This window comes from Pistacia vera, unplaced genomic scaffold (assembly GCF_008641045.1).
Source record: "Pistacia vera cultivar Batoury unplaced genomic scaffold, PisVer_v2 Contig441, whole genome shotgun sequence".
NCBI lineage: Eukaryota > Viridiplantae > Streptophyta > Magnoliopsida > Sapindales > Anacardiaceae > Pistacia > Pistacia vera.
The window spans coordinates 986,785-998,918 of NW_022196270.1; positions in this window are offsets into that span (position 1 = coordinate 986,785).

The following is a 12,134-nucleotide window of genomic DNA, read 5'->3' on the forward strand; positions in this document are numbered from 1 at the left end:
TTATCATGAACCAATGGGTTTATCCCTAGGTAGGCTAATGGTGATGTCCAACCTGGAGAAAGGCTGGTTTGGGCAGTGGGTTTGACCCATGACACGAATTATGTTGTAGACCCAACCAAGATTGGGCACAACCTTGGGCCTACATAGTAAAAGTTGCCTACTTGGGCCTGATAAGGCCCAAGATGATTTTTGACCCATACAATATAAAATCAAATAAAAATAGATATTTTTATTAACTTTTTGTTATGAGTTTTATATAAAATTGGTAGTTACAAAATATGAATATCTCAGACAAAAAACTCTAAACCACAAATAAAAAACAAAAGATAAGTGTCTTCAGATCCTTAAAAACTAATAACTAAAAAAAGATAAGTGTCTTGGGATCCTTAAAAACTCAAGTAATCTCAGATTAGGAGAGGATTTTGATCTTAAATCATAATTATATAAGATGCTTGGTATCATTTTATATTATACTACATATTTTCTAAAATCAAGAGCTTATTTTTATTAATTTTTTGTTATGAGTTTTATATAAATTGTATTGCATTTATCGTGTCCTATTATACTACCCATAGTTGGGCACTATTTGATTGGATAAGTGAAATTGAAGTCAAATTATTCCACCTTCCATTATTTAACTAATGATTTCGAATTACAACTATATGATTTAAAAACTATAGGAAAGAAATTAAAAGTTTTTTTTAGTTATTTTAGAAGTCATAGTGAAATCTATTTTATACTTTTCCTACATGATAAAGCATTTTATTTTATGTTAAAGAATAACTGAAATCATATTGTAAGAATAAATTACATGATAATTAAAGAGAAAATAAAGGAAAAACAAGACAAGAATAAATTAGAATTAGTAGAGAAATTCACAACACTTTGATTTATACTAAAGAGCAATATCTGAAATCAAAACGGAATAAGAATAAAATCAAGTGTCACTTTTTTTCCGAACAATGTTTGAAGTGGTAAATCAATCCCTTTTAAAGTAATTAAGTTTATGTTACAAGGGTAAAACGAGAATTTCACAAGTCAACTGTGGAGTAATAGCTTTGAATGGCTCAAATTAGAGCGAGCATGTATACTGTCTGATATCCCTCATATCCAAGGCCAAGGTCCCAATTTGAGGCTTGGGAAACCAGGAATTCTTTTCGAAAGGGTCGAAAAACTTTTTTTAGGTGCAGATACAAAAATAATATAATATTGATGAATTATTTAACATAATAAATTTTATCATTTAAAATATATTTTTATTTTAAAATAAAAATAAATATACAATAATTACAAGGAAATTAACTTTTGGGATGATAAGGAAAATTTTTGCACCTAACTCAATTAATTTGTGCGTATAGTAACACAAGTTTGAAATTTCACTTAGTTAAATAATTTTGAAATGTATAATATAATACTATACTTACAATTTAATCTCATAAATTTTCTCTCACAATCTTGACATGGTAGCTAGCAATTGATTAGTTCAAAAATGAGTCTCGCTTGCTCACTATGAGTCCTGTTACCCAATTACAAACTAACCAATTGTGAGCTATCATGTCAAAGTTGTGAAAGAAAGTTTATAAAGTTGAGTTGTAAGACAATCTTTATTATTTTGAAATGTATGCGAGATTTTTCCCACATTTTTTTCTGGAAGAAAGTAAAGGGACACACATTTCACTATGTCGCAAAAAACAACAGTTCTCTCTAACATTCTAAAAATTTATTTTCTTTATTACTCTTTCTCTCCTCTTTCTTACATAATTTATAAACATTCTAAATACTTAAATTTTTTTTTTTTTTAGTTATATTTGGTTAGGGGTGTATACGAATCGAGCCAAGTATCTGGATACTCGAGCTCGGTTAGTGACGAACATTGTTAAGTTTGAGTTTGAGCCAAGCTCGTTCGAGCTTGAATACTTAAGCTCGAGCTCGAGCTCGCGGGTATGGGTGGGTATTCGAGCACAAGCTTTGAGTTTATTGTGAGAAGGGAGTTGTTTGTCATTTTAAAAACTTGAAATAAAAAAGTTACAAAACTTGCGATTTGGCCCTCTGAGCACGATGAGGCTCGCAAGTCTACCAAGCCGAGCTTCATCTAGATCGAACTCGGCTCGACCCCTTAAATGAGCCACTTGAACTCAACTCGATTGACTTCGAGCTTTTTACGAGTCGAGCTTACGTGGCTCGCGAACTGCTCGACTCGCTTCTTATTCCTATATGTGGTTACCATTTACTATATTTTATTTATAAGTATATTTCTTATACTAATATCAGTTCTTTTGTGTAATTTGCTGTCAATAGGAGATCTTTTGAAGATCAAGTAAGAGTTGAAGATGAAGATTGGATGGAATTCAAAATTTTGGTTATGTTTTCTTTTTTTTTTTTTTTTTTTTTTTTTTTTTTTTGGGTTAGCTTTTGTAAATTATTAAAATTTAAACTAAATTTAAGCTATTAGATATTAAAAAATAAAAAGCCTAAATAGACTTGTCCCTAAAGAAACTTCCAGAAAACTTCAACCGTTTATTAAAATGAAAAACTTAACGATTGATGAGTATCTGCTTGAGTGACTGCCGTAGGGCCCTGAAAACAGATGTCGAATCTATGATAGCAATGCAGAACAACATGACCAGGTTTGCTGTAGAGTTGACAAACCGCCACCACCAAATCTGCCACGACGGCGAACTCCTCGTGAAGAAAATTGAGAAGCAGATTGGGTAAACTGAGGAGGAGGAGGAAGCTTTGTGGCGGCATAAAGAGCTAAGCTGCCACGTACATCAGAAGAGTAAAGAGACTGTTGTCTAGCTTATCAATTCTCATACGCTTGGAGTTGAGCTTCTTCTAACGTAAACGATTCACAACGAGAAGCCAAAAAGGTCAAATTAACGGCGACATCAAATTCGGGCCCCAAACCACCTTAAATATGCAAAATAAGCTCTGAATCTGAGATCTAAGTGCTTGAAGCATACAGCATGTCTACAACATCCTTCATCTTTTGGACATATTCTTGAACAGATAGTGATCCTTTAGTAGTGGTTTGAAGTAGATGCCTTAGATGCATTACTTGTGACTTGGCTTGATTGATGTTTAGTTTTTCCAAAGTAATCCCGATATCATAGGTTCAGACGTAGAAGAAATCAGCTAATTCAATAACAATTGATCCATTCTACACCAAGCAGCAAATACTGGATTCAGTCTGGTAACAACAGACCCATTACTAGTAGTTATTGAAACAAATTCACATGAGTTTAGACGCGGTAAGAAACTGCTCAAGATCAAATGCGCGGACAGCAGAAACTACTGGTGGACACCAGTAGGTATAGTTTTTCTGAGCAAGTTTTAGTGTAATTGGAGCCAAACTGGAAGGAGTAAGAGAAGAAAGCGATGTAACCTGAGCAGTAAGAGCTTGCGATGTTAATCTAAGAACTTCATCTTGTTGTTTCACAGAATTTTGAAGATTTTCTAAGAAAATATTTATGTTTGGTAACGGAGAATTGCCAGGAAATTTCTTAGTGGCTCTGATACCATAAAGAAGTTTATAAACTTCTAGAAACATCGACTTTTTATTAAACAGTTTATAAGTATCTGCTGCTACACATACTGTCCAAAAGCTTGGCGTAATAGCAATCAGCTTAACAAACTACTGATTCCTTTATTGACTAGACACAAACGTCTCTACACTAATTAGCATCAGACCAAAGCTTGTAAGGCTATTGTGACGTATGATTGTGTAGGAAAAGGCCTTATCATAAGAAAGCCTTTCTTGACGCAAGCTTCCCGTAGAGATAGGCCTTTTTTTTTTTTTTTTTTTAAACACCGGAATAAAGCTTCCAGTGCTATATATTATACCGCCCAAAAAATGGTTTAATAACACATTTCCACCCATTTCCACCTTCTGACTTTAAGATATCATTTTATCACCTAAAAATTATTTTCCTTTAAAAATTTTCATTAAGTTCATTGTGAGGACAAAAATAACCCCACCAAAGGTTAACCCTCAATCATTGGCGATCGCAACACAACCAAATTTCTGCATCAGAAATCAGTGGTGTCAGGAAAGCAATCAAGGTTTGGAAACTATGGGGTTTTGTAGGAGAAGGGTCGATGAGTATGTGGGTGGTGATCAGAGCGATTTTGGTTGTTAGAATCGGCCGAATATAGCTTGAATAGAGAGAGGCGCATGTTTAGGGGGGGGGGGGGGGGGGGGGTGTGGCTCACGTTAGCAACATCACAGTCGGTGGTTCTTTTTTTTTTTTTTTTTTAGCCTATTCTGGCATCCAAAATCCCTTCCAAGACCACCTAGAGACTCCTCACAACCTCATTTACAAAGCCCACACCTCCTTTTCTCTCCATATCTCCTCTTTGTCATCAGTTTTGCGCTTATTTCTACCCTTAATTGCCACTTTCAAATCCAATTCTGGCCAACTTCGACCACCAAAATCTGATCTACTACCGCCAAAAGACTCACCAGCCTCTCTACTACAAAAACTCCAATAAGCCAGACCATGCTCACTCACTTTTTGTCGAGGGTAGACAAAAAAAGGCTAGGAAATTGCGACAAAACCCTAGGGAAGGAGGCTTCAATAGGCGGTGTTAGGGAAGCAATTGGGGTTGGGAAACTTGGGATTTTGATGAGGGCACAATAGTGAGTCGAATGGTGGGGTGGGGGATGATTTCTGACGAAGAGGGCGGTTGGAAAAAGACCGAGAAATTGCTAAAGACATTCGATGTTTTAGGAGTGATTGTTGAAGCCAAAATACCATATTGTCCTCATTTATAATTGACTTTTGACCATCCTGCCCTTCCGCGCAATGAAAATTGCTAATGGTGGGTAGCAAAGCAGTATTTTAAAAGTTTGAGGTGGGCAATGTCATTGAGCCATTTTTTGATATATATATATATATATATATTTAGAAAAAAAAAAAAGTCAATTACCAAAATGGTCATTTGATCTTTTAGAAGACCCAAAACTTTACCTTTTTTTTTTTTTTTTTTTAATTCTAAATTATGTTCAGAATTTTAAATTTTATTTTTAAGATTAAAATTATCAATCATAAACTAGAGCTTTAAAACCTAAGCTTGGGAGACTGCTTGTTGCCTTGTTTGTACGCCTTTACCCTTCAGCTTGAGTTGATTATGAGCATGGAAAAGGAATTTCCATCAGGGAGGGGCTAATATTTTGTTGATGCGAAAATTTGCACCAAACTGGAAGTTGCAATCTTGCCCTTTGGAACACATTGCCTTAACGATCTTGCCCTTAATTCGTTGACTCTTGACTTCTAAAACGCTAGTTTGACTGCAGCGCCAATCTTTGTCCCTGGAAGAAAACAACAAAGGTTTCATGCAAGATCGCAGGGTTAAACAGGGATGGAGGCTAATAATGGCGACTGTCAGCTTCGATTTGGAATGCTTAAGTATGAACCTTTTCCATATGAATGTTGAGATTATCATTCCTTGCCCCTTTTTATATAGTGAAATATAATAAAGTTTGAGAGAGTTAGTTTCTTTGTCGTTGTAAGATAGAAAGATTTTTGGAGTTTTAGGAGAACGCAGGATCATTTTCCTTATTTAGGTCGTATCTTGTCCATATTCACTTCTTAATTTAACTCACATTCCTTTTCCTTTTAGATTCTCTATTTAATTGAGTGAGCAAGTAATATCAAAGAGGGAATTATCATTTTAATTCTATTTAATTTTTTTAATTCTATTCAATTAAAAACAATTACATTTCACAATAAAAAGTTTATAAATTAATAAAAACACCTCCACCCATCCACCAAAGCCACTGCCGGATGCCAGCAATCACCGCTAGCCAGCGTTGGTGCCGGAACGATGCATGACTTGTCAGATCTAGTCAATCGTACGCCGATCTTGTTGTTTCCAACCAAATCTATGATCAGATCTTTGGTCGTCAAGATCGGCCATCGTTGATGGCTAGATTTTGGCCATTAATAGCAACCTTATCGCCATTGACGATGGCCAAATCACGGTTGACAACGACCAATTTAAATAAAAAACCTATCAAACAGGCTCAATTTAAAAAAAAAATATATATNAATGGAATATTTCAAAATTGACTGACGTCAATTTCAAGACGCTTGCGCCCACAATTGAGTGCCTTTCTGCTAGATACATTAGTGTTAGAATCCAAAACTTCATTTTCTTTTCCCCGTTGCCAAATGCATTGGACTGTACACATACTAATTGAAAATAATTGAGCCACCTCAGATGTAGTGTTTTTCTTCAATTGTCCATTAACACTTCGCTTCAATAGAGATTCAAAAATTGCTTGTCTTTGTTCATTTGTAAGGTTTTTTCGACTCACATGTGTATTAACTTTCTCGGTTATGTCATTAACTTCATCCGTAGCTTCTAATGTTGGAAGAACATTTAAATCAATTTCCCCAAGTACACCTCTACTATTACATTGTTCGGCCATGGTGATTGACCGAACAAAATCAAAAAGAATAGAAACGAGTGAGGGACGAAAAAATTAAAGAACTGGAGCAGCATGAAAGAAAAGAAACAGATGAAGTTGGTGGGAGAAACAAATGCAATAAGACAAAATTGTTAAAAATGTTATTTAAATAAGCGGGAGAGTTTCCCACTTTCAAAGTCTCCCCCACCTGCAAAATCTGGAAAAAAAGTTGGTGGGAGAGAGAAATTTTTTTTTATTAAAACCTGTGCCCACACCTAAAACGTCACTTAAAAAAAACGGAGGGAGTATTATTTTGCCCCTAAGAAAATTCGGGTACCACGTATTTAAAACTTTATTGAGATTCCCCTTTCAATAATGCATTTTATTCAATCAAGCAATGAGATGAACCATAGCACGAGAATTAAGGCATGACAAGCCCAAGCTTATAATTAAAATGAAAGATAGATTACAAGCATGAAATCGCTAATGGATGAATGAGCAATGTATTCAATCGGGAAGAACAATAATCATGAAAAAGTAATCTTCGTGTTTGTTTCACTCTTTGAAATCATTTTTCTGTTATCCTATGTGGATTAAAAAATAACATATGTGTTTGTTTACTTATTAGGATCATTATTCAAATAAGATTTTTTCTATTGAAAATGAAAAGTGGGTGGAACTTGTTTTTTATTATCCAATTCTAACATTTTTCCAACTATATTCAACTAAAAACAATTACATTTCACAATAAAAAGTTTATAAATTAACAAAAACACCTCCACCCACCCAAGCCACTCCCGAATGCCAGCAACCACCGCTGGCCAACGCCGGTGCCGCAACGATGCACAACTTGCCGGATCTGGTTGGTCGTACGCCGATCTTGCCGTTTCTGGCCAGATCTTTGGCCGTCAAGATTGGCCATCGTTGACGTCCAGATTGCCATTGACGATGGCCAGATTTTGATCGTCATTCACGGCTTCATTTTTGGGGGGGTGTTTTTGTTAATTTTTAAAGTTTTGTTTTGGACGGATGTTAGCTAAATTAACAAATGTAGGAGGTTAAAAAACAATCTAAATATTTTCAAAAAATGCTTTCAAAAAATGTACCAAACAATTATTCAGCATTTTATTCAACTCTGATATAATTTTCAAATATTATACCAAACACATTGTCAGAATCATATCTTATTCTATGTAATCCTACCTTATCCTATTTAGATAGTTTTTCAAAAGAACATTTTTTTCGAAAAACCTATCAAACAGGCCCAATTTAAAAAAAAAAATATATATATATTTTGTTTGAGTTTTTTATCTTTGTTTTCTTGATTAAAAAAAAAATGAAATCTACACAAGAAAAAGAGGAAAAATAATTATTTCCACATTTATCCGTTGCCAAGAGATATGCTTAATGGAAAGTACATATAGTTTTCAAGTCTCAATTTCTCATGGAAGTTGTAGATACCAAATTCTGCTAGCGAAAAGAGTGGGCCATGTGGATATTATCCTATATATTAAAGGTGCAATTGGTTTGGACTAATCTTCCATTTACAAGGTAATACCATGTTATTTTACTTAGATTACCATGTTTGATTATCAAGTAATATAAAATTCTGGTAATCTTATAAAACCAATAATAATTACTATTGATTATAGAAATGGTAATATTATAAACATATGAATATTAAAAATCTTGAAGGCGCTTTATGAAATTAGCCCATAAAAAATCAATTGACAAATTAATGAGTTAATGACAAAAATACCCCTAAGGTGTAAGTAAATAACAAATATTCCCTTAAGGTCATTAAATAACCGAAATCCCAAACCGTTATGCTTTAACTGTTAAAATAAATGGCTAGATAACAATTTGGTAAATATTTATAAGGGTTATTATCAACTAAAAGACATTTTCATCAAAAACTTACCGTTAAAGATGATATGTGTATGTGATTTTATTGTTTTCAAATTAAAAAAAAATAGAATATAACAATATATAAATCATTGAATTTTTTTTTTTAAATAAAATATAATTATACCAATTAAAACATAAATCAATATATATTAAAAAAAATGTAAATTAATATATAAAGTATAGTTTCAAATTTTTGTCCATAGTTTTCTATTTTTTCTATTATTTTCTAATGATATGTCCACATTTATTTTTATTTTAACACGTGTCATTTTCTTAATAATTTTTTTTTCAAATTATTGTTGTTTGAAAATAATAATTTGAAACAACTTATTTCATATGAAACTATATACACATAAAATTAGCTTAATACCCTTAATAAAGTTAAAAGTTTTAGATCGTCAAGTGTCTTTTAACTTTATGATAAAAGTGCCGTGATGCCGTCTTCTCAACCTTATTTATAAACTCATAACAATATATATTTAAACAACTCACTAACGCTCCACTAACGATATGAATTATCAAAACTTCAGGGGGACTTGGTTATTACATTAAATCTTAGGGTGCAACTCGAAATTTAATAGAAAAAAGCAAGTAAGCGACAAAGATTATACTTTCTACACTAATTTTTACTTCCTTTTATTTTTATTTTTTATTATGCATTGGATGAATACTGATTAAATGATGTTATTTTGGAAATTGAAGTTAACCCAGCTCCAGATTCAGTTATGGAACTCTTATTCTACTAATTTTTCTAGGATTTAATCATGTTAATTAGTGGCCTTTTGTCATATGTAATTCTTAGTGTTCAGATAATGTATCATTTTAGTTTGGTTTCTGATTTTTACCATACTGGTATATTATGTGCATGAGTCACAGGACTTATATTAAAATTGCCCTAAATTTTTTCATCACAGTTTGGCTGACAAATGATTTTGCAATTCTTAATTTCTTAACTACACGGTGTCATTGTTCATATAATGTAAAATCAGTTTGGGATGAAATAGTTTAGTATTGCCACATGTGCACTTGTTTGGTTAGATTCTGCTTCATCCACAGTCAAGTATTGTTCCCATTTTAGAAAAGGTTGCGAAATGATCAGACATAGCTTATTGTTTGGTGAAGTCTAGGGTCTTGATAATCTGTGGTTGATGTTTCAGATTTTTTATTTCTTAATCATGCCATCTTTAATCTGCAGTTGTTATTTTCCCTCAAAATTCTTACTTATCATGCATATTTTAAGCACGTGCTAGTTATGTCCATTTTGATTATCCATGTAATCTATTCCAGGTATATCATTAAGTCTCTAAACACCTTATGCTTTTCTGTAATGTTTATGTCGGAAATTTATTAATATTATTATTTCCCCTGGTTCAGTGGATCATGTGGAGGCTATTGACAGAGCGCTTGGTGAATCTTAGGTGCATTAGGAGGGTATGTTGATACTTGTTTGTTTGTAGATGGGAATCTTAGGCTTCTCCTTTTTGGTTGTTGGTGGATCTTCTGATACTTGAGGAATGATAACCGTGGTTTTGGTTTAATTTGTGCCATGGAGCCACCCGTTATTTATGTGGTACTACTAATGTTTTGGTGATGAGCTCTACTTGTTACTGGTTGGAGGTTTAACAGGGTTCCTCATCTTGATGACAGTTTTAACCTCACAACTCCTAAAGTTTCCCAGTTTATATGGGGCATTTTTGATATAAATTAAAATTTTAGGCGTATTTGAGTTAAATGTTAAAATTTAAGGGACTGATTATTTTTTAACAATAATTTATTCCTGACATTACCAATCCAACTGGTCAGTTCAACTGGTTGGACCTAGTTACTTTGTTGGGTCTCACAGCGAAATTTAAAGTCTCACTCAATGTTCTTATCGTAAGTTTATATTTATTATGAAATAAGCATATTTCAGGTAATTTAGTTTATGTGTTTTTTATATATTTTTAGATTTTAGATTTAAAAAATTAAATTTAACATCTTCTACTCATTGTATATGGATTTGAATAAAATATTTTTATAATAAAAATTAATTGTTAATTGTGTTTTGCATTATACAAAAACTAAATATTATACTTTGCAATTCTATTAAAACAATAAATGAACACTTGCCTCACAATTTTCAAGGCAAAAAAATAATAAGAAAAAAAAACATAAACAAACGGGGCCTTTTGTTATTGGAAATCATTTAACGTAAAAGATGTTGCTGCTCATTCAATATCACTTTTCCTCCTTTTAATTTATACCACTACATCTCATTCACAAAATATTTATAAATATTATTAAATTTTGTTTCAATATATATATATACTCTAAATTAATATAACAATAAGCCAATGCTAATAATACAAAGAGAAGAGGATTTTATAGTCTTTCCCTTAGACCATATCATTCATCTTATTCACTTTTGAGGATGAATCTTAGTACCCAAAACACTAGAAGGAAGAAGATCAAGCCAATGAAACAAGTGGCAATGGCCAGGCCTAAAGAAGGTGCTAACACTGCATATGTGCCCGTAATAAATGCAATTTCCATTGCTTCCATGGCAAACATTGTGAGTATCTAGGCAATAGTCAACAATCCAATAGACATTTCCTCATTCTCTTGGATAGGTTTAATTGTAAAAAAAAGATGGATACAAACAGCAGTGAGGGAGAGGGTCATGGCAATTGTATCAGTTATTATTAAAACTGTAGATGTAAAAATCTATCTGTACGAAAGGGGGGTTTGATCCCCTTCTTTGGTACATTCTGTATAGATCGGCCAACAACTTCTCGAGTTTCTTGCTGCTGGCGAACTGCTCCACAAAGGTGTCGATGAGCTGGGCGAATGAATCGATGGAACCGTTAGATTTGTGTACCACTGGAATGCTGGACCAGATAGGCTCGAACCGAAACTCTTGCACATGCAGGCTTCCCTCAGCGGTCGAGGTATTGAGACAGTGAACATCCGCTGCTTGTACGAGGCTATGTGATTATCTGGGTCGGTTGTGCCGTCGTAGGGTTTCATGCTGGGAATAGTAAACTTTTGGGGCATGTCGGCTAGGGCGATCTTGTCCACAAAGGGTGAATTCGCGTAACAGTGAGGCTTGCTCTTCTTGGTTGGACCGGCATTCTTGGGATGTGCCTCATCACTGCCTCTACATCAGCCAGCTTCTTGGCCAGTACCTATTCCATAGGAGAGGGAGATAACACTAGGTCATCCCGTTTGACTAGGTCAACCATTGCATTCGTCCTTGGCATATTCAGTTGGGTCATCTCGTGCGGTGTGGTCTGGTGGATCATTCCTTCGTGCACACCCTGGTAGCCCGGATCTCCGTTCATTCCCTTCGGTCGGATGACTCCCATGGTAACTGATTTGGTGTTTTGCCCTACATGAATGGTCAGGGGGGTTGTTTGATATTCGTTTGGTCTGTCAGGATGGGTGGGCTCGAGTGCTATAGTTGGCTGGGTTGGCCATTCAACCCGTGAGGGTGAGCCGAGCCTAATGGTGTTTGTGTGGGGATGGTTGACTGGATGTGAGGCTAGATGGTAAGAATGGGTTGGTCTTGCAAGTGTGGGCTCTCTGTCTTTGGGATTCCTTTTAGATACGTCAAAATATGGAGAACCGCATCCTAATAAGAGGTCCTAGGAGATGACATAAATTGACTCACCACTCACTGAAAAAGCAATATCTGGATGGGTTACTGTGAGGTAGTTTAACTTTCCAACTATCCGTCTGTATCTCTCTAGATCACCAAACATCTCTCCATCCTCAACATTCAATCTCACATTAGGAACCATAGGAATGTCGCAAGGCTTAGCCTCACTAAGACCCA